Source organism: Muntiacus reevesi, chromosome 16 (assembly GCF_963930625.1).
Source record: "Muntiacus reevesi chromosome 16, mMunRee1.1, whole genome shotgun sequence".
In the NCBI taxonomy this organism is placed as follows: Eukaryota; Metazoa; Chordata; class Mammalia; order Artiodactyla; family Cervidae; genus Muntiacus; species Muntiacus reevesi.
In genome coordinates, this window is record NC_089264.1 from 28,287,851 (window position 1) to 28,312,455 (window position 24,605).

Consider the following 24,605-nt stretch of genomic DNA (forward strand, 5'->3'; position numbering starts at 1 on the left):
CCGGGGTGTTCTCTTACGAAAGGAGCCGGACCCAGCTGTCCACACCGGGCCGGCGCAGGCGGACTCCGCTCCGGACTGACCGCGCCGACGGCCCCACACCCCCGGGCGGCAGGGGAGACGTCCCGGACACACACCACCCATGCGGGGCCGACACGCAACCGCTTGTCTCTTCTGTTAAGGGTTTTTGCTTTTTTTTTCTCCTTCTGCTATGAATGGTGACTCTCTGGGAACCATCGAAAGACAAGGAGAAATAAAAAATTTTTCTTTGATAACGTGTAGAAATGTCGCAACACATCAAAGTGTCATGTTATGGCATTTTCTCACACTACATCAACATTTATATAATGAGGCAAATGCCTCTGAATCAAGTGCACGGATACAAAAAAAGGGTCACAGATAAAAGGCATCTTTAATGAATAGTCCAAGTTGAAAGATTTCAGTTAAGCTATTCATTAATTAATTAATTTGATATGACTATAGTTGAAAATTTTCTATAGAGCAAAAAAAAATTACTGTGAATCTAACCTACTTTATTACATGAATAAAACCAAGAGAAGTTATTGAATGTTTTACATGTTAATTATAATTGTGCCTCAATAGAACTATGAATATTTTGTAATATTTCAACTTTCTAATGATATTCTGAGTGACCTGTTTGATACTAATGGACATTTTAAAAGACTCCGATTCACTTTGGGAACTGTCGATAATTAAAGAACAGCAAAAAATATAAACAAATGTTCAGTATTATAGAAAGAACAATATCACCATAGACAGATACAAACAAAAGTAGTTGTAAAATCTAGTCCATTTGCATGATAAAGGATATATAAGTATGACAGCAGAGACATAATTCAATGGTTATATCTAAGATAGCATTAGAATGCATTTACTTGAAACTTTAAGGATCATTTTCTTGGAAAAAAATCTCTGCTTTCATCTCCTTCTTAAGAGACACCCCCACTTCTCTCACACACACCAGCAACTCCCAGCACTACCCTAATAGATGGCATTCAAATCTATTCTCCGTCTTAGAGTAGCTGAACAACTGCTTGTTAGGATTTAACAAACGCTATTAATACTATCAATCCAACATCCTCAGGTCAGTTTCATGAGATGGAATTTCACACAAATACAATATTTTTAACCACATAGACAATTTTGGAATATTCTAAGCTTAAACTACATATTAAGCATTTCACAGAATCCACACACCTTACTTCTTAGGAAAACAGAAGCTTGGGGAGGTAAATGAGATAATCTTTCAGTATCATTTATCCATATTCCTTTTAGGGAGACTGAGGCATACTAAAATGAATAAGCGTGATCAGGATCAAAGGGATCACATGAGTGAAGAGCAGACCAAAATCAAGCAAATAAAACCTCTTGTCAAAACTTTCTACATTCGGCTCAGTGCCACATCACAACATGGTTCCATTGCCAATTTGGAACCTAGCCTTGAGCTCTGGGATGAAGAGTGAATGGCTAAAATGTGGGACAGTTCCCACTGCTCACATTTCCCCAATATGGGCATCCACAAATGGTACAAAGCATAAAGAGAGAATAGTTGCTCTCTCCCCCAAATCTTAATTCAGTTCAAAACAAGACATACCAGCAATCATTTCTGATGGACTATGTGCCAGCTGAAGTAAATGCACTCAAGAAGTTCAGAGTACCATAGAAAAAGTAGTGTATATGTAACAGAGAACAAAGTGAAAAACAGTAGTCATTTTAAAATGAAGTGTCTTCAAATGGAATAAAGATGGAAAATCAGAGTAAGGGATGGATTAGACCGGGCCAACATTGAAGGCAGAGTTGGATGCTGAAATATGAATTGAACTTAAAGGGGATGAAAAGAGAGGAAACTATATGAGCAAGGATTAGAGGCAGGATTAAATATTTCATTTGTGCAATAGCATGAAACGAAAAAATCTTACTGGAACAGATGGCTCCTATAGCAAATGGTTCAAAAGAAAGCTGGACAGAGTGCAAGCAGATTGTGCAGGACTCTAACTTCAGGTTACAGAGTTTAGGCTATATATCATATAAATAACTGACAGGCTTTTGAGCATGAACTGGCTTAATGAATTTTTATAAAGGTTTAAGATTTCAGAATATAGGATGAGTGTCTGAACCTGAATCTCCAATTATGTGAGTAGAGGGCTTCCCTTGTAGCTCAGCTGGTAAAGAATCTTCCTGCAATGCAGGAGACCTAGGTTTGATCCCTGGGTCGGGAAGATTCCCTGGAGAAGGGAAAGGCTACCCACTCCAGTATTCTGGCCTGGAGAATTCCACGAACTATATAGTCCATGGGGTCGCAAAGAGTCGGGCACAACTGAGCGACTTTCATTTTCACTGGTGGCTCAGATGGTAAAGAATCTGCCCTCAATGCAGGAGACCTGGGTTCGATCCCTAAGTCAGGAAGATCTCCTGGAGAAGGAAATGGCAACCCACTCCAGTATTCTTGCCTGGAGAATTCCATGAACACAGGAGCCTGGCAGGCTACAATCTATGAGGTCACACAGAGTCAGACATGATTGAGTGATTCTCACTCACTCATTCATGTGAATAGAAGTGAAAATTAGAAGTGTGAGGAGAGTTTTTCACTTAGTCAAAGTTTTTAGCAATACAGCTTTTTTTTCTTTTTTTTTTAACTTATACGAAGAAATTCAAGACGTAGCCCTATTAATTCCCTCCATTTTGCCTCTACCATTTAACATATGCCAGGTTTCCCTTTTGGCTCAAATGGTAAAGAATCTGCCTGCAATACAGGAGACCTGGGTTCAATCCCTGGGTCAGGAATATCCCTTAGAGGAGGAAATGACAACCCACTCCAGTATTCTTGCCTGGAGAATTCCATGGACAGAGGAGCCCAGTGGGCCACAGTCTATGGGGTCGCCAAGAGTCAGACACGACTGAGCAACTAACCCTTTCACCTTTCTTTCAGGTACCAACAATGCAGGAGATGTTCTATAAAACACATACTCCCATTCCAGTATTTCATTCCATTAAAGATCAAAGGATCTTTAAAAATTCTTGTAATGCAGATCAGAAATCTGACTTAGCAAAGAAAAAGAAAAAAACAAAAAACCCACATTTGCATATGATTTAGCCCACTCACTGTAAAGTACACACCAAATGCGGCTTCAGAGGAAGCTCTGACAGAATATTGAAAGAAAGGTATCAAATTGAATTTGTACACCTGAGAGGGGAAAGGAAAGACGAACGACTGCAGCTAGTACTACCAATATGAATACAAGTCATCACTCTGTATCATCTGTAGAATTCATACACAGATGCACTCATTCTAGGTTTGTGGATCCATCTTGTGGAGAAAGCCTATTTGTGTCATCTGTATAATCTTAGGTAAATTATTTAAGCTCTCTGTTCTATAATCTGCTCAGTACCTGTTAAGCTTGTTATACCAACTAGACAAGTAAATGAACAGAAATTACTGAATACAGTGCCCAGTACATAGGAGGACATCAGAAAATAGTCAACTTCCTGACAACTGTCACACTCTCCTGCCTCTTGACAAAACAAATCCTTATTAATAATAATGTTCTTTAATATGACATTTGCCAAATTCTTTCTTTCAGAAATAATATGATCACTAAAGCAAGGATAATATATATATATATATGTATTATATATATAATATATCTTAGGATAATTGAGTTTTAAAAATTCATATTATACTCACGAAGGCAAATATTTAATTATTTTACTTACCTCATTTATTAAATCATTATGTAATTGAAGAAATACAAAAAGCAGTTTGAAAGCATGAGATTACTTTGTAAAAATTTCAACTTGGGACTTATATTCATATAAAACTCGCCCAAATCTCCTGATTTTACATATAGACACAGTTTTTTAAACTACATGTGGGGACTGTGTCAAGTGAATGGGGTATGAGAACATTACACCATACCTGCCTTTAGGACAAAGCCCACCTTGTAGTGGGCGAAGACAAACACAATCAAATCATGACAAGGCACTACAGACGTGGCCGGCTCTGCCGAGGAGCATGGAAAATACAGTGCATAAACAAAGGTTAATTCTGGTTGGGGGTGGGATTGGACTTGTGGGGAAGAGGCATTTGAACTAGGTCTTCAAAGATAAGTAGGAATTCACTGGGTGAAGGGAGGGCAGAGGGATTCCAAGCAAAGAGAACAGACAGTACAGACATTTATGAGCAAGAAAAAGAGCAATGTTTGCTGAGAACATGAAATCCTGGATATGCCTTGAAAGCAGAGAAACTGGGCTGGAAAAGCAGACTGGGGGCCATTGGGAAGGAAGGGTCCTATAGCTCCTAATTTGATTTTTGATTTTATCTTACATGCATAGGAAGCAATGCCTTGGCCTCTGAAGGGGGTGTCTGCACAGTTTCCATTGTATGACCTGACCACAACTACTTCTTGCAGCTGATTGCATTTCAAAAGAAACTAGTAAAATTTTTGAGATTAGATGAAAAATATTTTCTTCCTTTTTATATAAGAAAATGCAACAACATCCTTACTAGTCTTCATGAGAACAGTAAGGTGAGTGTTATTTTCTTTAACACTTGAACATCTCTGCTAATATTGTTTGGAATGTTTACTTTTAAACTTCCGTTAAAACACACAGACACATAAAAAACAGTTCTTTTCTTGCTCCTATTAGAAGTTATAGCATTTTAAGTACCTACCATGCCACAGAGTTTTGCAGTAAAATAGTTTTCATACTTTCATACTAGTTATGCAAAAAACAGAAAAATGTGTTCAGAATTGTACTGGTTAATGCATTTTGTCATTCTGATTTTCAGCTTTGCACTTACAAAATAATATAAAAATTTATTCCCTTATCGGAGAAAAAATAAACAATAGAACTCAAGTGTGCAAAAACCTTTTTTCCTGACTCTGGGGTTTACAAAGGTCACAACTTCAGCAGCTTTCAGGCTGCCTCTTGCCTCCCCACCCCATTCTAATTTGCAGCATTCCACATCACTAGTCATTAACAACCCAAAGCTCCCTTCAGCTGCACAGTGAAAGACCATCACATCATGACAAATAAACAATCCCTTCCTCCCTCTCAGGAGTGACACATTATTCCGAGCACGTCTTCTCTCTGCTTTCATGGCTCTGCCAAGGTCCCCCTATGAGTGGGAAGGGGTAAAAAGAGAGAAAAAATATCCCACAACTTGTCTAAAGCATGTAGAGGATGATTTGTGTTCTTACTTACGGGATATGACTGTCACTGCTGATCTGCCTTCAGGCCTAGATTATATGTGATAAGGGCTGACCTTCTTTAAGTATTCACACATTATGCACTCATGGAGAGCAGGCAGGACACAAAAGTCCTTCAGATGTTCTGGACATCAATCAAATGCACAGCATGGAGCCTGCCAAACTTTTCTTCCATTTACTCAGAGAGAGGAAGGGGGAGTCCAAGACAGACTTAATAATGTTTAAAGCTATGCCACAGTATATTTGGGGAGACCATTGTTATTAAAAGGGTGCTATTTGAAAAAAATTCTCTACAGTTACCACTAGCAACAAAAAAATTTCACACACAAGTAAAGAGAGACAACCAGATTGTACTTCAGCTTTAAAAATTTCAAAAAACCTTTACTTATACACCAGGTCAATGATTTTAGCATTGATATTTTTTCCTGAAATAATTGTTCACTAAAGATATATATCAAAAACTAAAAATATGAATTTTATAACAACCATCATAGACAGTATCCTTTTTGAGGCATTTATAAAAGTAACAGAGTATTTGTTATAAAATACTCTGAACATACCTTAATGAAATTAAATACCAATCAATAGCATAAGCCATTTTGACCTACTACAATATGATCATTATTAACAGGCTCCAATATTATGAAATAGACATAATATCTTCTGATATAGGCTTTCAGTGTTGGTCTTTTATCATTGCTACTCCTCACAACTCAGTAAAGGGATCTGAGACAGCTTATGAAAGAGAACAAATAAGCCCAAACTTTATTCTCCTAAAATAATGTAACACTATGGACTTAGAGGGTATAATTTGATCATCAGACAAACCCATTACAAAAAGATGTTTCATGGAACTTTCTAATAGAATAATAGCTTAAATCTAGGACACTATCATTTACCTAGAGATTGTGAGGTTTTTTTAAAAAGCCTATGTCAGATCATGAATATAACAAGGACCTATACAGCCTGCATACAAGATAAGAAGACTAGATACAAAAAAACCAACTAACATTAAAGACTAGCAGAGAATTACAGGCAACTTACACAATGAAACTACTAATGAAAATGAACTCAGTTAATTTGTTAAGATAAGCTATAGAGTTAAAGTAAAAACAAAGCAATAATAAACCTCCAGACTGCCCCAGGACCTCTGAACCCCATACAGGCATAATTCTATTAATACCTGGTTTCAGTGTGATTCAAATAAAGGCCTAGTGGGGAAAACCACTAGACCATTCAGGTATGACCTAAATCAAATCCCTTATGATTATACAGTGGAAGTGAAAAATAGATTTAAGGGACTAGATCTCATAGACAGAGTGCCTGATGGACTATGGATGGAGGTTCATGACATTGTACAGGAAGCAGGGATCAAGATCATCCCCAAGAAAAATAAACGCAAAAATACAAAATGGCTGTCTGAGGAGGCCTTACAAATAGCTGTGAAAAGAAGAGAACTGAAAAGCAAGGAGAAAAGGAAAGATATACCCATTTGAATGCAGAGTTCCAAAAGATAGCAAGGAGAGATAAGAAAGCCTTCCTCAGCGATCAACGCAAAGAAATAGAGGAAAACAACAGAATGGGAAAGACTAGGGATCTCTTCAAGAAAATCAGAGATACCAAGGGAACATTTCACGCAAAGATGGGCTCAACAAAGGACAGAAATGGTATGGACCTAATAGAAGCAGAAGATATTAAGAAGAGGTGGCAAGAATACACAGAAGAACTATACAAAAAATCTTCATGACCCAGATGATCACAATGGTGTGATCACTCACCTAGAGCCAGACATCCTGGGACGTGAAGTCAAGTGGTCCTTAGGAAGCATCACTATGAAAAAAGCTAGTGGAGGTGATGGAATTCTAGTTGAGCTATCTCAAATCCTCAAAGATGATGCTGTAAACGTGCTGTACTCAATATGCCAGCAAACTGGGAAAACTCAGCAGTGGTCACAAGACTGGAAAAGGTCAGTTTTCATTCCAATCCCAAAGAAAGTTCAAACTACTACACAATTGCACTCATCTCATACACTAGTAAAGTAATGCTCAAAATTCTCCAAGCCAGGCTTCAGCAACATGTGAACCGTGAACTTCCAGATGTTCAAGCTGGACTTAGAAAAGGCAGAGGAAACAGAGATCAAACTGCCAACAAGTGCTAGATCATTGAAAAAGCAAGAGAGTTCCAGAAAAACATCTATTTCTGTTTTACTGACTATGCCAAAGCCTTTGACTGTGTGGATCACAATAAACTGTGGAAAATTCTGAAAGAGATGGGAATACCAGACCACCTGACCTGCCTCTTGAGAAACCTGTATGCAGGTCAGGAAGCAACAGTGAGAACTGGACATGGAACAACAGACTGGTTCCAAATAGGAAAAGGAATATGTCAAGGCTGTATATTGTCACTCTGCTTATTTATCTTATATGCAGAGTACATCATGAGAAATGCTGGGCTGGATGAAGCACAAGCTGGAATCAAGATTGCCGGGAAAAATATCAATAAGCTCAGATATGCAGATGGTACCACCCTTATGGCAGAAAGTGAAGAAGAACTAAAGAGCCTCTTGATGAAAGTGAAAGAGGAGAGTGAAAAAGTTGGCTTAAAGCTCAACATTCAGAAAACTAAGATCATGGCATCCAGTCCCATCACTTCATGGCAAATAGATGGAGAAACAGTGACAGACTTTATTTTTGGGAGCTCCAAAATCATTGCAGATGGTGATGGCAGCCATGAAATTAAAAGACGCTTACTCCTTGGAAGGGAAGTTATGACCAGATGGTCATAACTTTTAATAGCATATTAAAAAGCAGAGACATTACTTTGTCAACAAAGGTCTGTTTAGTCAAGGCTATGGTTTTTCCAGTGGTCATGTATGAATGTGAGAGTTGGACTATAAAGAAAGCTGAGCGCCGAAGAATTGATGCTTTTGAACTGTGGTGTTGGAGAAGACTCTTGAGAGTCCCTTCGACTGCAAGGAGATCCAACCAGTCCATCCTAAAGGAGAGCAGACCTGGGTGTTCATTGGAAGGACTGATGTTGAAGCTGAAACTCCAATACTTTGGCCACCTGATGTGAAGAGCTGACTCATTTGAAAAGACCCTGATGATGTGAAAGATTGAAGGCAGGAGGAGAAGAGGATGACAGAGGATGAGATGGTTGGATGATATCACCAACTCAATGGACATGAGTCAGCATAAACTCCAGGAGTTGGTGATGGACAGGGAGGCCTGGCGTGCTGCAGTTCATAGGGTCGCAAAGAGTCAGACACAACTGAGTGACTGAACTGAGCTGAAGGTCACACTTGTGCTCCAGTAATAGGAAACCAGATGATACATAAAATGTGAGATTATTCTGTATGTTATTCAATCCATCACCTGGTCAATATGACTGCCTCAGACAAGAAGCTAAATTTGAATGAGAGGGAGATGTCTTGACAGGAGCTGGAAAGTAAGTATCCCAGAGAGGATAAATAGGCTATTTCTAAAAGATTATAGGATGATGATGCTAATGATGTTACATAATACTTGGTGAACATTTACTCTTTAGTATCTAACATACATTGCCTCATTGGTCCTCACTGCCTCCTTGTGCAAGGGAGTGAGCGTTAGTCACTCAGTTGTGTCTGATTCTTTGCGACCCCATGGACTGTATAAACCACCAGTCTCCTCTGTCCATGGGATTGCCCAGGTAAGAATACTGGAGTGGATTGCCATTTCCTTCTCGAGGTGATCTTCCGGGCTCAGGGATCAAACCACGGTCGCCCGCATTTCAGGCAGGTTCTTTACTGTCTGAGTCACCACAGATATCATTCCCACTCACAGGTGAGAATACTGAGCAAGCCTGAGCCAAAGAGGCCTGGAGCTGGTCACCGGTAGACAGGATCAGTCACCAGTACTTCACTGCCTAGGGACTCACATGCTTCTGCTTGGCAAGAAATAACTGGGGCAGAAACAATCCACTCAGCTGATGGAAGACTCAGAGACATGGGCTGATAAGATTCATTCAGAGAACATGACTGCCAGAAATTCTGAAGGCTAGAGCAAATGAGTGATCAGATACCCTCAATCCCAAACCTGTGGAATCAGAGGAGGGGGACAAGAGACACTCCGATAATCAAAGCAGTGAATTCAGAGGTCAGCAGTTTCAGACAAAGTAAGAGATGTAACTTGCCTCTAGACCATGTGTATTAGTGGTTGTTAAAAAGTGTACTAATGATAATTAAAACATAAGCTTATGTTCATTAATTTAAAGCAGTGTCTTGTGTACATCTTTTTTTAACTTTTCCAGCAGGCCTTCAATCCATGTTTATCAACCAGTGAAGCAGCTACGGTGAGGGAACAGAGTGTTTTCCCTTCAGTCACCTGTGCTTCAGCAGGCATGGTGCAGCAACTCTGTCAACAGGAGAAAGAAAAAGTAGGTGAAGGAAGTCACCAGAACCATGTAATGCACTCCCCCTTCCACGAGATGAGTCCAAGTTTGTTTTAATGAAAGACACTATTTTCTTCACACATGATAAAGCTGTTGAGAAGATCTACTTTGCCCCACTTGCAAGGGAACTGTGTGAGAAAAGCATTTTTGTTCTTTAATGCTTTGGCCCCAGTCTCTTCAGTATTAAAGTTACCCACTAGGAAAATAATGAACCACAGAAGCTACTAACTTGTCCTACCTGAAGCTCTCTTCCAAAGGATATTATCTTCTTTATCAAATTAGTGCTAATGCACCCCTAAACATAAAAGCAAAACCTCCAAGTATGTCTCTGCATGTCTTGCTAGCCATTATAAAAATCATCATTTAAAAATCAATTCTTAAAGACAATTACTATCACTCTACTCTTATTTCATCCTAGAGTCAATTATGGATTAATTTCATGCAAATTCAACTTGAACCAGTATTAAACTGAAAATAAGAATTTAATATTTAAATTACTATGCAAAAAAATTTTACCTTGTATGTTTCCTTAAAATTCCTCTGAATATAAATTAGAAGGAAGGTGCATCTTAGTTTACACACACAAAAAAGAAATATAAAAGGAGTTAAAGTATAGCCCTATTTAAACATTTGAAGAATATACGCTTAAGTTCACATACCATATGGAGCCAACTCCTAGAAAATCTGTTTTCCACTCTTTGGAAAATACCTAAGTTTGTATATAAGGAATCACATGAGGAAAAGTTTCTTAAAGTAAAAGAAGACATTTATAACAAAGAAAAGTTTGGTTTTATTTAGCATCCATCACCTTTTTCAGGGTATATTTTTAACAACAGTGCTGCCAGCACATGATTTCCACATTTCTTAGCAGACTCAGCTCTTAGTAGTCTTTTACAAATTGATGCTAGAAGAAATACAAGGGTTATTGAAAGCTAATTTTGATTTAATGTGACACTGAAAATCTATGTACATGCAAAAATATTTTCAATTATGAGAAGTAAGACTGTCACAATTTTCATTTCAGAATCATAACATGTTAGACCTTTTCATCTCTTCTACTGACCAGAAGTCAACTGTGTATATTGAAAATACTTTCCTAATGACAGATGGCTGATACCAAAAGGATGCCTGAAATATATTGTATCTTGTATAAGTACACATGCATGCATATAATTCCCTATCTTCCTTCACCTGTCCCCAGATATAAAGCACAGCTGTTTAGTGTTTTGAGTTTTTTATGAGAAGAAACATTTTCTATAATAGCCTCATTAAAGCTTTTCTAATATACCCCATATCTGGAGAATTTTCACAAGATTCAGGGTTGGTTGGTCTGAATGTTTAAACCAATAGTTTGTAATTAAAAAAAAAAAAAAAACCCATAGACCTTATTCAATCAGAGTACGTCACTGCACAGCGAAATCAGACTTCAGTCTTAGTGAAACCCTTTTCTTCTGTGCTCCAAAACATTATAGCCAAATCAGAGGATACTAAATGTACATGAAGTGACAAAAATAAGATGCTTAAATTATAGAGATAAAAAAGATGAGCTTTACAGGCCATGATAGCAGATAAATTAGTGGCATATTAGAAACAAAATCCCCACTAGTCCAATGAAAATATATGAAATTGCAAATTTCATACCACTCTTGTCTAATACAAAAGTTTTAGTTACACGGGCATTCCTTTATCTGCTCACTTTGCTCTATGTTTCTTATTATATTATATAGTCAGTCAGCAACCTGTGTGGTCATGTCTGTTACTATCAAATACCCAGCTGAAAACTGAAAAATTTAGTCAACCAGGGAGTTATCTTGAGGATTATGCCAAATGAAACATTCAAATTCAACCTTAACCAACACGAGTAAAACCTGAATTTATTCAGATGATTTAAGGCCAATCAAGATGATCAATCTGATTTAAATAGTCACCATAATTTCCACTCTGAGTGCTAATACATCTCATTAGCACCTTCACTAAAAAATTTTTGTTAAAAAAATAAAAGGAAGAGAGAAGTTCAAAAGCAATAGCTGCTCTTTTAGAAACACTTGCTCAAAAGGGATGTTCAGTTTTTCATTAAAATTATATGTATATAATCAGAAATTGACAATTGAACAAGATGTTCACTTCACTCTGAGGCAAAAAAACATCTATATCGCAGTTTACCTTCTGTCTCTTCAGTAAAGAATCTTGCCTCACTTTGCATCTGTTATATAACATTATCTTTCTGTATTGGTTTTTCATTATCTCTTTCTGGAAGTAGTTAAAAATAAAAATAGCCTATGAAAAGCAAGTTTGAAGTCTTTCTGAATTGTATATGAAGATTTAGATTAAGCCCATAGTGGGCTACAAAAAAATATCAAAGAGCTGTCAGTCCTAGAGTAGATGCTTAGGATGTCCTTCTGAAGTCCTTGTGGTGGTTTACAAGGTCATATAAAAGGTGGCTTCCAAATATCTCACTGGGTTCTTCCACTACTCTTCCTCTTCTCATCCTGTTTCTCAAACACATCAAGTATGCTCCAGCTCAGAACCCTGGTCTCCCATTCCTCTGCCTAAAACACTCCTTTCTTAGATATCTACTTGGCTCCCTCCATCACCTTCTTCCAAGTCTTGATTCCATTCTCATTTCCTAAGTGTTGGGCATTTTCCATTTGTTTGAGACAGAACTCTACCAAAATAGAAGGTAAAAAAATTTCACAGATTCACTTTCTTTGCCTCTCTAGTAGTGAGGACACGACTATAGGACCCAAAACTTCCAAATCAGATGTGCCTCTCCCAGACTTTACACAAAGCTACCAAAGAGCTCAGGGCATACATTCTGACCAGTGCTTCCAAAGGCAGCAGCAGCACCAGGTACAGGGGGAACATCTGGACCGAGCATTGAAGATGGGAGCAGGTAAGTGAGAATGCCCACGCTAAACTGGTAACATTGCCATCCTTACTACAAGATGAATGCTGGGCTGTGATTTTAAATACAGTTCTAGATAGTGTCTCTTCCAAACTTGGTTCTCATTTCTTCCTGGTTGTTGTTCAATTGCTCAGTTGTGTCCAACTCTCAGAGACCCCATAGACTGCAGCACACCAGGCTTCACCACCTCCCGGAGTTTGCTCCAATTCATATCTATTGAATCGGTGATGCCATCCAGCCATTTCATCCTCTGTCCTCCCCTTCTCCACCTGCCCACAACCTTATCAAGCGTCAGGTTCTTTTCCAAAGAGTTGGCTCTTCGCATCAGGTGCCAAAGTAATGGAGTTTCAGCTTCAGTATCAGTCTTTCCAATAAATATGTGGGGTTGATTTCCTTTAGGACCGATTGGTTTGATCTCCTTGCAGTCTAAGGGATTCTCAAGAGTCTTCTCCAGCACCACAATTCAAAAGCATCAATCCTTAAATGCTCAGTCTTCTTTATGATCCAACTCTCACATCCATACATGACTACTAGAAAAATCATATCTTTGACTAGACAGACCTTTGTCGGCAAAGTGATGTCTCTGCTTTTTAATATGATGTCTAGGTTTGTTACAGCTTTTCTTCCAAGGAGCAAGCATCTTTTAATTTCATGGCTGCAGTTACCCTCTGCAGTGATTTTGGAGCCCAAGAAAACAGTCTGTCACTGCTTCCAATTTTTCCCCATCTATTTCGCCATGAAGCGATTGGATCGGATGCCATGATCTTAGTTTTTTGAATGTTGAGTTTTAAGTCAGCTTTTTCACTCTTCTCCTTCAACCTTATCAAGAGGATCTTTAGTTCCCTTCACTTTCTGCCATTAGGGTGCTGTCATCTTCATATCTGAAGTTACTGACATTTCTCTCGGCAATCTTGATTCCAGCTTGAGCTTCATCCAGCCCAGCATTTCACATGATGTACTCTGCATATAAGTTAAATAAGCAGGGTGACAATATACAGCCTTGATATACTCTTTTCCCAATTTTGAAACCAGCCTGTTGTTCCATGTCCAGTTCTAATGGCTGCTTCTTGATCTTTGTACAGATTTCTCAGGAGGCAGGTAAGGTGGTCTGGTATTTCCATCTCTTGAAGAATTTTCCACAGTTTGTCATGATCCACACAGTCAAAGGCTTAAGCACAGTCAATGAAGCAAAACTAGATGTTTCTCTGGAACTCCCTTGCTTTTTTCTAGCATCCAATGAATGTTGACAACTTGATCTCTGGTTCTTCTGCCTTTTCTAAATCCAGCTTGTTCACATGGAAGTTCTCGGTTCATGTACTACTGAAGTCTAGCTTGAAGGATATTGAGCATTACCTTGGCTAGCATGAGAAATGATTGCAATTGTGTGGTAATTTGAACATTCTATGGCACTGCCCTTCCTTGATACTGGAATGAAAATTGGCCTTTTCAAATCTTGTGGCCACTGCTGAGTTTTCCAAATTTGCTGGCATACTGAGTCCAACACTTTAATAGCATCATCTTTTAGGATTTGAAATAGCTCAGTTGGAATTCCATCACCTCCTGGATGGATCCAGATTTCTTCCTGGATAATCTATGAACTAGCAAATATCCTCTTAGTAGCTTTGTTTTCTGTGTAAATTAATCATACTTAGTGAGTAGCTTTGTTTTCTGTGTAAATTAATCATACTTGGTTTCCATTGCTTTCAACCTGAAATTTTGATCAATATATCCAGGAAGACCCAACTGATTCCCTTGGTAGAAATATTGTTTCCTTTTCCAAACTTACATAGTACTTGACAGGTATCATGTCTATGACACATATTATTTCACCCCTCACTATAACTATTTATGCCTACTATCTTCCATAGGACACTTTATATTTCCTTAAGATGAAGTGCCTATCATTCATCTTTTTCCACACTTTTTACACTTCCCTCATTGTTTACTTCACATAGTTTTCAAAAACAAACAAAATATTATTTTCTCACTCTTTCTGGCTCTGGAAGTTGCTCTGAATCTTCCCTTTTGTGCTTTTGATCTGATAAGGTTCCACCATCTTTTTCCTGAAATTGCCCCCAAGATTATCTTATTTAGGAAGTTTCTGGTGTCTCCCCAAGATTCTGTCTCTTAAGTCCTTCTCTCATTTCCATGCACCAAAGCCCCTTTTCTTCCTTTGTTCCAACAGGGAGCATCAACAAGACTGCCAAGACCATTCAGTAAGGAAAAGACAGTCTTTTAAACAACTGGTTTTGGGAAAACATGAATATCCACATGTAAAAAGTAAAGATGGATCCCTACCTTGCACAATATACAAAAATGAGCTCACAATGGACCAAAGAACAAATCATAAGAACAAAAATTATAAGACTCTTAAAGGAAAACATATGGGAAATGTATCATATTACTTCATTGGGCAATGATTCTTTGCATATGATTTCAAAAGCACAGGCAATTTAAAAAATAGATAAAGTGAACATAAAACTTAAAACCTCTGTGCATCAAAGAATACAACCAATAGCATGAAAAAGCAACCGAATATAGCATGAAAAAGTAACCTATGAAATGGAAGAAATCATGTAAATCATATATCTGATAAAAGGCTATTATCCAAAATATGTAAGAATGCCTAGAACTCAAAAACAAAAACAAAACACAACCCAATCTTAAAAATGGGCAAAGAATTTAAATAGACATTTCTTCAAAGAAGATATATAAATGGCCAATGAGCACATAAAAAGGTGCTCAACATCACTAATCACTAGGGAAATGTAAATTAAAATCACAATGAGATATCATCTCATACCCAACAGAATGGCTATTACCAACAAAAACAAAATAATAATCATCGGAGAGGATGTGAAGAAAGTGAAACCCTTTTGGTGGGAATATAAAATGGTACAGCTAGTATGGAAAAGAGTAACTCTTAAAATAATTATAAACGGAATTACTTTATAATCTAACAATTGTACTTCTGGATATATACCCAAATGAACTGAAAGCAGAATTTTGAGAAGATAATTACACACCCATGTGCACATTATACACATTATACACAAGGGCTAAAAGGTAATAGCAACTCAAGAGTTCTACAATAGATGAATGGATGGACAAAATATGGAATTTCACATGATGAAATATTATTCAGTATTTTAAGGGAAGGAAAATTCTGACATATGCTACAGAATGGATGAACCTTAAAGACATTATAATGAGTGAAATAAACCAGTCACAAAAATATAAATGCTGTTATAATATTCATATGATGAAGCCATAACCCTTCAATGTGATGGTATTTGAAGGTGAGGCCTTTTGAAGATAACCAAGCTTAGGTAAGGCCCCCATAATGGGATTGATGTCTTTATAAGATGAGGAAGAGGGATCTGAGCTAATTCTACTGTGTTCTCTGTCTCTCTCTGCCCTATAAGAAGACAGCAATCTAACTCCAGGAAGCGGGTCGTCACCAGGATCTGGCACCATGTTCTGGCACCATGATCCTGGACTTTTAGGCCTCCAGAACTGTGAAAAATATATGTTCGTGGTTGCTTAAGTCACTCAGTATAATGTATTATGCTACGACTGCCTGAGCAGACTGAGTTTCAACTTTGCCCAATAGTGTGAACATATTTAAGACTATGGAATTATAATATGTAAAAATCATTAAGGTAGTAAATTTTATTGTATGTGTATTTTACCAAAATTAATTTTTTAAAGAGGTTGTCTTTTTTTTAAGGGTGGGGTGGGGGGAAACAACCTTTGTCCAACCCAGGCTTCCAAAATACTATATCCCAGTCAGGATGAATCAGAGAGCTGATCTCCTACTCCTGCCCCATTCCCATCCTCCATAACACTGTGAAGAGTGATTAACTGCTTAAAATCCTGCAGTGGCTCCATAACATTGTCTCTATCTGATCCAAGCACTGCAACAGAAGCATCTGCCCTGCCTCATTCTCCAATTCCATCTCTTGCCACCAGTCTCCATGTGCTCCATGTTCTACTTGTATCTGTATTTTCAATTACAATTTTCTCTTATATTCCTGCATTTCTTTCAGCTCTCTTCAATTAAGTTCCACAAGATTTCATTGAACATGCACTATGCATTGAGCACTTGGAGACAGGATACATAGATTAATTAATAGAATGCTTCTATTCTCAAGAATTTAAAAGTCTAGTGGCAGGACACTCATAAAGAGATCCCTTCTACCATAATAATGTCATCTGTACTCTTAAAGAAACTCATAAATCTAAGCTTTTTAAAGTATTTTAAAGACATACTGTTTCATGGCAAAGGGCACCCGAAACATATTTCAATATAAAAAAAAAAAATGAGAAATCCATTATTTACACTGTAGAAACTCTATTTACAGACCAAATATTAATAAAAATTTGAAAATATTAATATGAAATTTAAAAATATGATCCAAGCATTGCACATTGATTTGGAAACTTTTGAAATATCAAAGAAATTAAAAAACAAAATTCAAGAGATATGTGTGGGTAAACATATATATATATATATTTATTAACATGCAATTATGTGTCAACACTATAACATTTTAATAGTAGAAAGGAAAAACTGCAGGTACATTTTTAAATACATTTATCACTTTTTATCACTTTAAACTTTAACTTAGGTAATTTTTCCTCTTTACTAGTTTCATAATTAAGGTTTCTCCTGCCATTTAGAGTAAACACAACTTCAGCCATGGGAGAGAAGAATGACCAGTTCAAGTTCAAGGGTTCACTGCACATGAATATCCATAAATGCCCCTTGACAGTCTTGGTAGTATAATGAACCTTGCAATTACTCAGCAGGCCATCACCACAATACATGAACATAATGCTTGCAACGTCAAACAACAAAACATTATACAAATAATACCAACCAACTGTTTTGGTTCACATAGGGCTTTTGGAAACCAATTAAATTGCAACAGTTCCTCTTAAATCTTTATAAATCTGCAACGAGTTTTGCTTTAGTGGGTTATACTTACGGGAAATAATTAATACAAAAAGGTGTTGGCATTATATACAATTGGGAGATGCCAATTAGCAAAACCCTCCTTCAAAATGACACCAGTTAATTCCAGCATGAGACCTCTGAGTGAAATAGCCTCTCTCTTAAATAAATGCCAGTGCCTCATTGTCTCTAGGAATGTCTCCAATCATCCTATATATAACCTCCTGGGGTAAATGCTTCTGGTCCTGCCTTCCTGTTGCCTCTGCACTGAAGACACCATCTTCATTAAGTTAATTCATCTGAATCTTAGGGTGCTTTCTTTTACTCTAGGGGTTCCTCCACTGTGGTCAGGTTATTTCTGCAAGACAATCTTTGACACAGCAAAAACTATCATCAAGTAGAAAGTAACATACAGATAAAAGATCATTAATTATTACCATCCCTAATAAAAAGTATAGAAGACATCAGGCAATATATGTGCATAAAAGGAGGCATCTCATCTACCAACTTAATTATTTGAGTGGTTTGGTGGTTAAAATACAAGACTGAAAATGAAAAACTTTATATTCAAGATAATCTATTTTAACTTATATTTTCCCAGTCAGTAAGCAGAAGACTGCTGATGTGCAAAGTATATTGTAATATAGATAATAAGTAAGTTCAGGATTTTTAACTTTGTAAATAGCTACCCTGTTCTATTTTCATCACAAAGGGTTTATTGTTACTCAGGACATCTTCAGAATGGGCTTGATGTGATGGCTCAGCATTTATCATCCAGTTCAAAAGAAAAGATGAATAATAAAGCAAGCTGGGTTTCCCTCTCAGATCCACATACTGAGAGAAAAGCATGTAGGATTTGGTCATGAGAAACGGAGAAATTCTGGTTTTCCCCCCTCCACATTTTTAATCAAATAACTTCAGATAACTAGTTCAACATTTCAGACTCTAAGAGATTAACTGACAAATCAATTAGCATTTATAATTTTATTTTTTATTTTTTTTAATCAAGTGAAACACATGAGAAAAAAAGTTAAATGAGAAATAGGTTCTTCTCGGTTTGGAATCAAATATTTCTTTTCATTTTGTTTGACTGACAAAGTTAACTGGTCTTCTGACCCTAAAAAGTACTCAATTCAGTTCAGTTCAGTCACTCAGTCATGTCCAACTCTTTGCAACCCCATGGAGTACTACTCCTTTTTTAATTGGGCACAGAGAAAGAAGTAATAACCTGGACTACGGATAATCTTAAGAATTTAGTTAACAAAAATTTGACTTTCATTTTTAAAAGTACAGACCATATAGATATATAACTATGGTACACTTCACTCATTTTTTAAATGAAATCCAGAGTAATCTGATAATTATTATTTTTATCTAAAATAATATAGACATTATAGGGACAACTTCGAACGTTATCTAAGAATTATATAAACATTAAAGGAAAAATATTTCAAAAAATGAGTAATGTTACTCATTTTAATGAGTAACAAAACTGAGAATATAATATATAAAGTGCCTGGACTAAGAAATAGTGAGAAATCATGCTTAAAGTGGATGGAGTCAGTACAGACACAAAGTTATTTGGTAACTTTACAAACGTACAGCTTTACAAGGATATTCTGAAGTCTATACCTTTGTGTAATAACTGAACTATGCTTTCTATTAATATTTGGGGTTTAATTCCTCATTAAGATTACAAAATCAAATAGATGAGATGTATGAAGAAAATGTTATAAATTAGAAGATACAAATATCAAGCTGCATATAATGAAGTTATATTCTATAAAATGAGCAAAGATACACTGCTACACATTGATTATACAAGGGGCCCTGACATACTGTCAAATGTACTTGTGACCCAGAAAACATAATCATAAGTCTATGCTAGTCATGATAAAACCTAAACAAATGTTTAATGATTATATGCGCTTTCCTTAAGTTATTATTACCATATCAGGTCTTTCAAATTCATAGCACAAATATGAGCAATGTTCTTTACCTTCTCTCTTGGTAAACAAGTGGTTTTCATCAGAAAACCATTCCAATGAACTGACACTTTGATCACAGTTTTACAAGAGATATTCAAAATATGATTCCTAATAATGTTTCCGAAAATCATTTCAAAATTGAAAAGTGCATTCCAAAATGTATCCCATTTTCTCTTCTTCCGGCTAATAGGTATATTTGAACTAACTGAAGCAGCAACTTCTAGGAAACAATTTGAGTGCAAAGTTCTGATTCAATCAAGCTACTTCACTTTTCCACAACAATGAACGAGTGAATGGCAAACCAGCCAGGTAAGCTGTTACCATTTTAACCCTTTACAAGAGATATTTTCTGTTCACAAATCATTTTTGTGGTTCAGTCCCTCAGTCTTTTTGTTTGTTTGTTTTGTTTGTTTTTTTTAGTCGCTCAGTCTTGTCCGACTCTTTGCAACCCCACAGACTGCAGCATGCCAGGCTTCCCTGTCCTTCACTAGGGAATCATTAGATCTTCCTTAATTCCTCTCTTTCTCTCAGGTCTTAGATCCAATACATTACATCACGACTTGGTAGTACTATATCCAAAATATATCCCAAATCGAACCACTTTACAGCACTCCCACTGCAAAAATTCTAGACTAAGTTACAGTCCTGCAGAAACTCATAGAATAGCCTCCTCTTTAGTATACGGATTCCATACGTCCTGCCTCAGACCGCGTACTCCACTCAGCAGCCAAAGAAACATCTGCGAAGTGTAAATCACATGCTACTTTCCTACTTAAAACCTCCAATTACAAACAAAACCACACTTGGCGCTGTGGCCCACAGGTTTCGGCCTCTGCCTACTTCTTTGACCTCATCTCCCATGACTTTCCTCTTTGCCCAAAACGTCCCCTGAACACTGGTTTTCTCTCCAGCCCTCAGGCACACCACACTCGTTCCCTCTCACAGTCCCTCCACTTCTCCCTCTACCTTAATCTCATTGTTTAGATTTCAGTTCTGTGGCCATCCTGAGAAAAGTTAACTGACAACTTTTCTAACATTTTCTTCAGGTCATGTCTGATTTGATCATCTGTTTGTATTTATTGGCTGTCTCCTTCTAAATATCAGCACTTGGAAGCAGGCACGTTGTCATGGTTACTATAAAACCCAAAGCATCTATAACTGTGCCTGGCACACAATAGACAGAGTTGACATTTATGGGATGAATGAAGTAAGTTGTATTACCTGTGCTGATGCTATGTTTACAGATACCATAAACACCTCTTGACTGTGTTCTAGAATAGCTTAGGCCACGGACTGAGTAAACAGGAGGGCAATCCTTACAGAGGTAGATGCCGTGAGTTACACAGAAAAGTACCAGGACTGGACACACCTCTCCCAATACCATGAGGCTTCTTAAGCTTGCAACAGCATTGATCTTGGAAGGAGAAGACAGTCAGTAGAATCCTAGAAAGTGGGGAAACCCTAAAAGGCTTGAGACATTCACCTGGCAGATAAAATTTTAATCTGAAATGCGATAAATATCTTCAATTGTCAAGATCAATCATCTCTCATCAAAGAGAAAATGGAGCTTTCTAAAAGCAAAATCAGATAAATCAATTAATGTCACATTTTCCTTTAGTGGACAAAGACTATGCAGTGTGCAAATATAGACTCTAATATGTTAGCTGCTAGAATCATTATTTAAGTAGCTAAAAGTATTGGCCTCAAAGGTTAAATTACAGACAGATTCAGCAATTCTTAATTCAACAGTTCTATTAATAAGCAGTGTCATCTTGCTGGATTTTAAAATAGAATTTTTAGTGTGGTCTAATAAAAAGTGCATTAGACTAAGGGTCACAGATTCCATCTCTACCACAATTAATCCCTCTTAGCATCAGTTCTTGCTAGAAAACAGAAATTTCCTTATTCCTCACAATATTGTCACATTGAAAAAATGACATAGCATATGTGAAAGCTTGTAACCTGTAAGATATTGTTCAGTATTTAAGTCTTCACATTAGGACTTCTTGTATGATATACTTTCTCATTCATGTGTATAAGCATGCATATATTAAGATGTATTTTGTGTGAGAGGTCTGTTTCATTTGTGGCATAGGCTTCAAAGCCAAAGAACCAGAAAATGTATTACACAAATGCACATAAACTTATTTTAAAAGAAGTGAGTGTTGAAGGCTTGCCATCATTGCCGTCGAGATCTGAAGTAACTTCAAGGGTCTCTGACATAAGAGCTGGAAAGAACACATAAATTGAAAACATTTTACCATACTAGAAGTTTTGTTGGCAGGCATGCTATATAGAGAAGGCAGGAGTCTCTAAGGAGAGGAAAGAAAAGTATGGAGCAAAGTTTGGGGGGTATGTGTGTTTAAATGTGTTACATTGCATTTATTTTGAGCCCTATGGACTTTTCATTTGAAATGGTAAATAATTTCACATAAGAGAATAAAGTTAGTGGCAATTTTATAGTAAAGAAAATATACTTCTTCTTGGGCTTCTCTGGTAGCTCAGCTGGTAAGGAATTCCTGCAATGCACGAGACCCTGGTTCGATTTCTGGGTTGGGAAGATCCCCTGGAGAAGGGATAGGCTACCCACTCCAGTATTCTGGCCTGGAGAATTCATGGGGTCACAAAGAATCAGACATGACTAGCAACTTTGACTTTCACTATGGAGGTCAAGAAAGCACTCAAAGCTTTCCTTATTTATAACTTCAGAGTATGATACTGCTAACAGAGTAGCTTCCATTTGCTGCATCTAACCTGAGCTCCAAGACATTATTGATAATCCATAACACAGTCCTTCCTGCAATAAATAGGGTTGTTCTCCTTACCTCTGTCACAAGGAAAACAGACTTTAAATTAAATCCCTCCAATTGATTTAAACTAGCAGTAGTAGTTTTATGTATATACTACTTGAATATTTTACTAGTCATATATTAACTTAATCCCATATTCTTTTTATAAACTCAAATTTCAGAAACTCCACTAACGTCCCATAAAGAGTTGTAAATATAGGCATTTATAAACACCATAGAAATAAAAACATTTTCTTGTCATAGACAATAACATTAAAACTCTGGACTGGGTGTATCATGTGATTTTTTTAAAGGGTAAATAGCAAAGATTACCTAGAACTTCAGTACAATTTCCTTCAATTTTGTATTTTGTTTTAAATATTGAATTATCTGCTAAAATTCACAGAAAAAACGTACCAAATCATTATATATGATTTCTAATATTCTGAAAGAAGTACACCCTAACAGAATTTGAGAAATGCTGATTAAGGTAGTTACTTAATCAGTGTGGTTAGAAAACACATCTGTTTTGGAATGCTTACTAGCAACAGTGCACAAAAAGATACTTTTTAAAAGCCACTACCCTAAGACTTGCTTCCAAATGGAGAGCTTTCATATTTTCTTTCCACTAAAACAAAGTGGCTCTTTAACAACCATAGGACCCTGTGCCCTAAAAGAAGTTTCAATCACATCTATTTTTACACACAGGTTTCCTTATAAAATATACTGCAGTGACCCAGCTAGTGAACCTTCGTGTTTCTGTAGACAAAACCTCCTGCCATTGAACAAGTTCTCCACCACACTGCTGACCACAGGGCCTGTCCTATTTCTTCTCTCCCAGGGAATAAGATATATATATAAACTACTGAATTGTTCTGCAAACAAGTTACTTCTCGTTTATTTAGAAAGCTATCATTTATGAATACATAATGTTGAGAAATCTTTCAACTCCTTACATACTCAGTACACATTCATTTTCTGCTGAGCTATATAAATATGTGTTTTACCAATAATATTTGAAGATAGGCCAGTTCCAAAAGCAAACAAGCATCCCTATTTCAACCAGTGTTCATATAGCATTAACATAATGTTAGTTCTAAATTTCTTATGTACAATGGTGGGTTCAGAAATATTTTTAAGCTTCATTGCTTACAGATGCCCTATATATAGTATATGTAAAATACTACATACTTTAAAAAATTTTACATAGCATTTCTTCCCTATTACATACGGAAGTCAGTAGGAACTGATTTAGTGACTTTTAAAAGACAAATGATGAATACTAGCAGGCCAAAAAAAGCATCTGAAATATAGTGCTGAGGATATATTTAGTTGCATTAATGTCATGAAAAAAAAATAATAATGAGCAAATGAAACTTAAACTGTTCAATCTGGAATCAGGTTATTGTTCTCATAGCAAATAAACACCTGATTTAAATTCTATTCACTGATCAAAGGTTAATAAAAAATTACATATGAATAAAAGATGAGGATAAATTTTTCAAACCAGATGAACTAAAGCCTGATTTTAGTTGCTGGGTTAAAATCCACTTAAAAATCTCTAACATGTAGCTACTTTACACCAAGGAAACCACACAAGCTTTACAAATACAACAGCATACAACATGGCACATACCACATTGATCACACTGTATTCTTTCTAGGCCACACTAATACTACACTTTATTCAATTTTGAATATATAGCAAAAACTGAAACAAAATCTAGAGAATTTGTAACTGCTGTTTCCTATATTTTAGACTACTTCCCACAAGAGTAACTTTCTTCCCTAGTTTTATTTAGATGTACTTGACACATAACATGTATAAGGTATACAACATAAGGATTTAATATATGCATCTATTGCTAAATGATTGCCACATTTTAGTCAACCATTTAGCTTGCATTACTATAGCCAATGTTTATTCTCTCACATAGTAAATTGTTTCTTATTCTTTCAGTATAAAATTATAACTTGAAAGGAAGAGAAAGTGATAAAAATTAGGAATATGTTATTTATTGATCAATCCCATACAACCCAATACTTGGATTTGCTGTTGTTTAGTGGTTAAGTCATGTCCTACTCTTTCGCAACCCCATGGACAGTAGCCCACCAGGCTCCTTCAGCCCATGGGATTTCCCAGGCAAGAATACTAGAGTGGGTTGCCATTTCCTTCTCCAGCAGATCTTCCCAACCCAGGGATCGAACCTGCATCTCCTGCATTGACAGGCAGATTCTTTGCCACTGAGCCACCAGGGAAGCCAAATATAACTGTTTCCTTAAACACAGCATCTCTTCATAAACTCTCCA

At 36.8% G+C, this 24,605-nt stretch overlaps 1 protein-coding gene across 6 annotated transcripts in view; it reads right to left on the minus strand.

The window, feature by feature from the left end:
• The window catches only part of BMPR1B (bone morphogenetic protein receptor type 1B), a 423,394-nt gene that overhangs the window by 105,711 nt on the left and 293,078 nt on the right, over positions 1-24,605 (minus strand). The window lies entirely within an intron of this gene.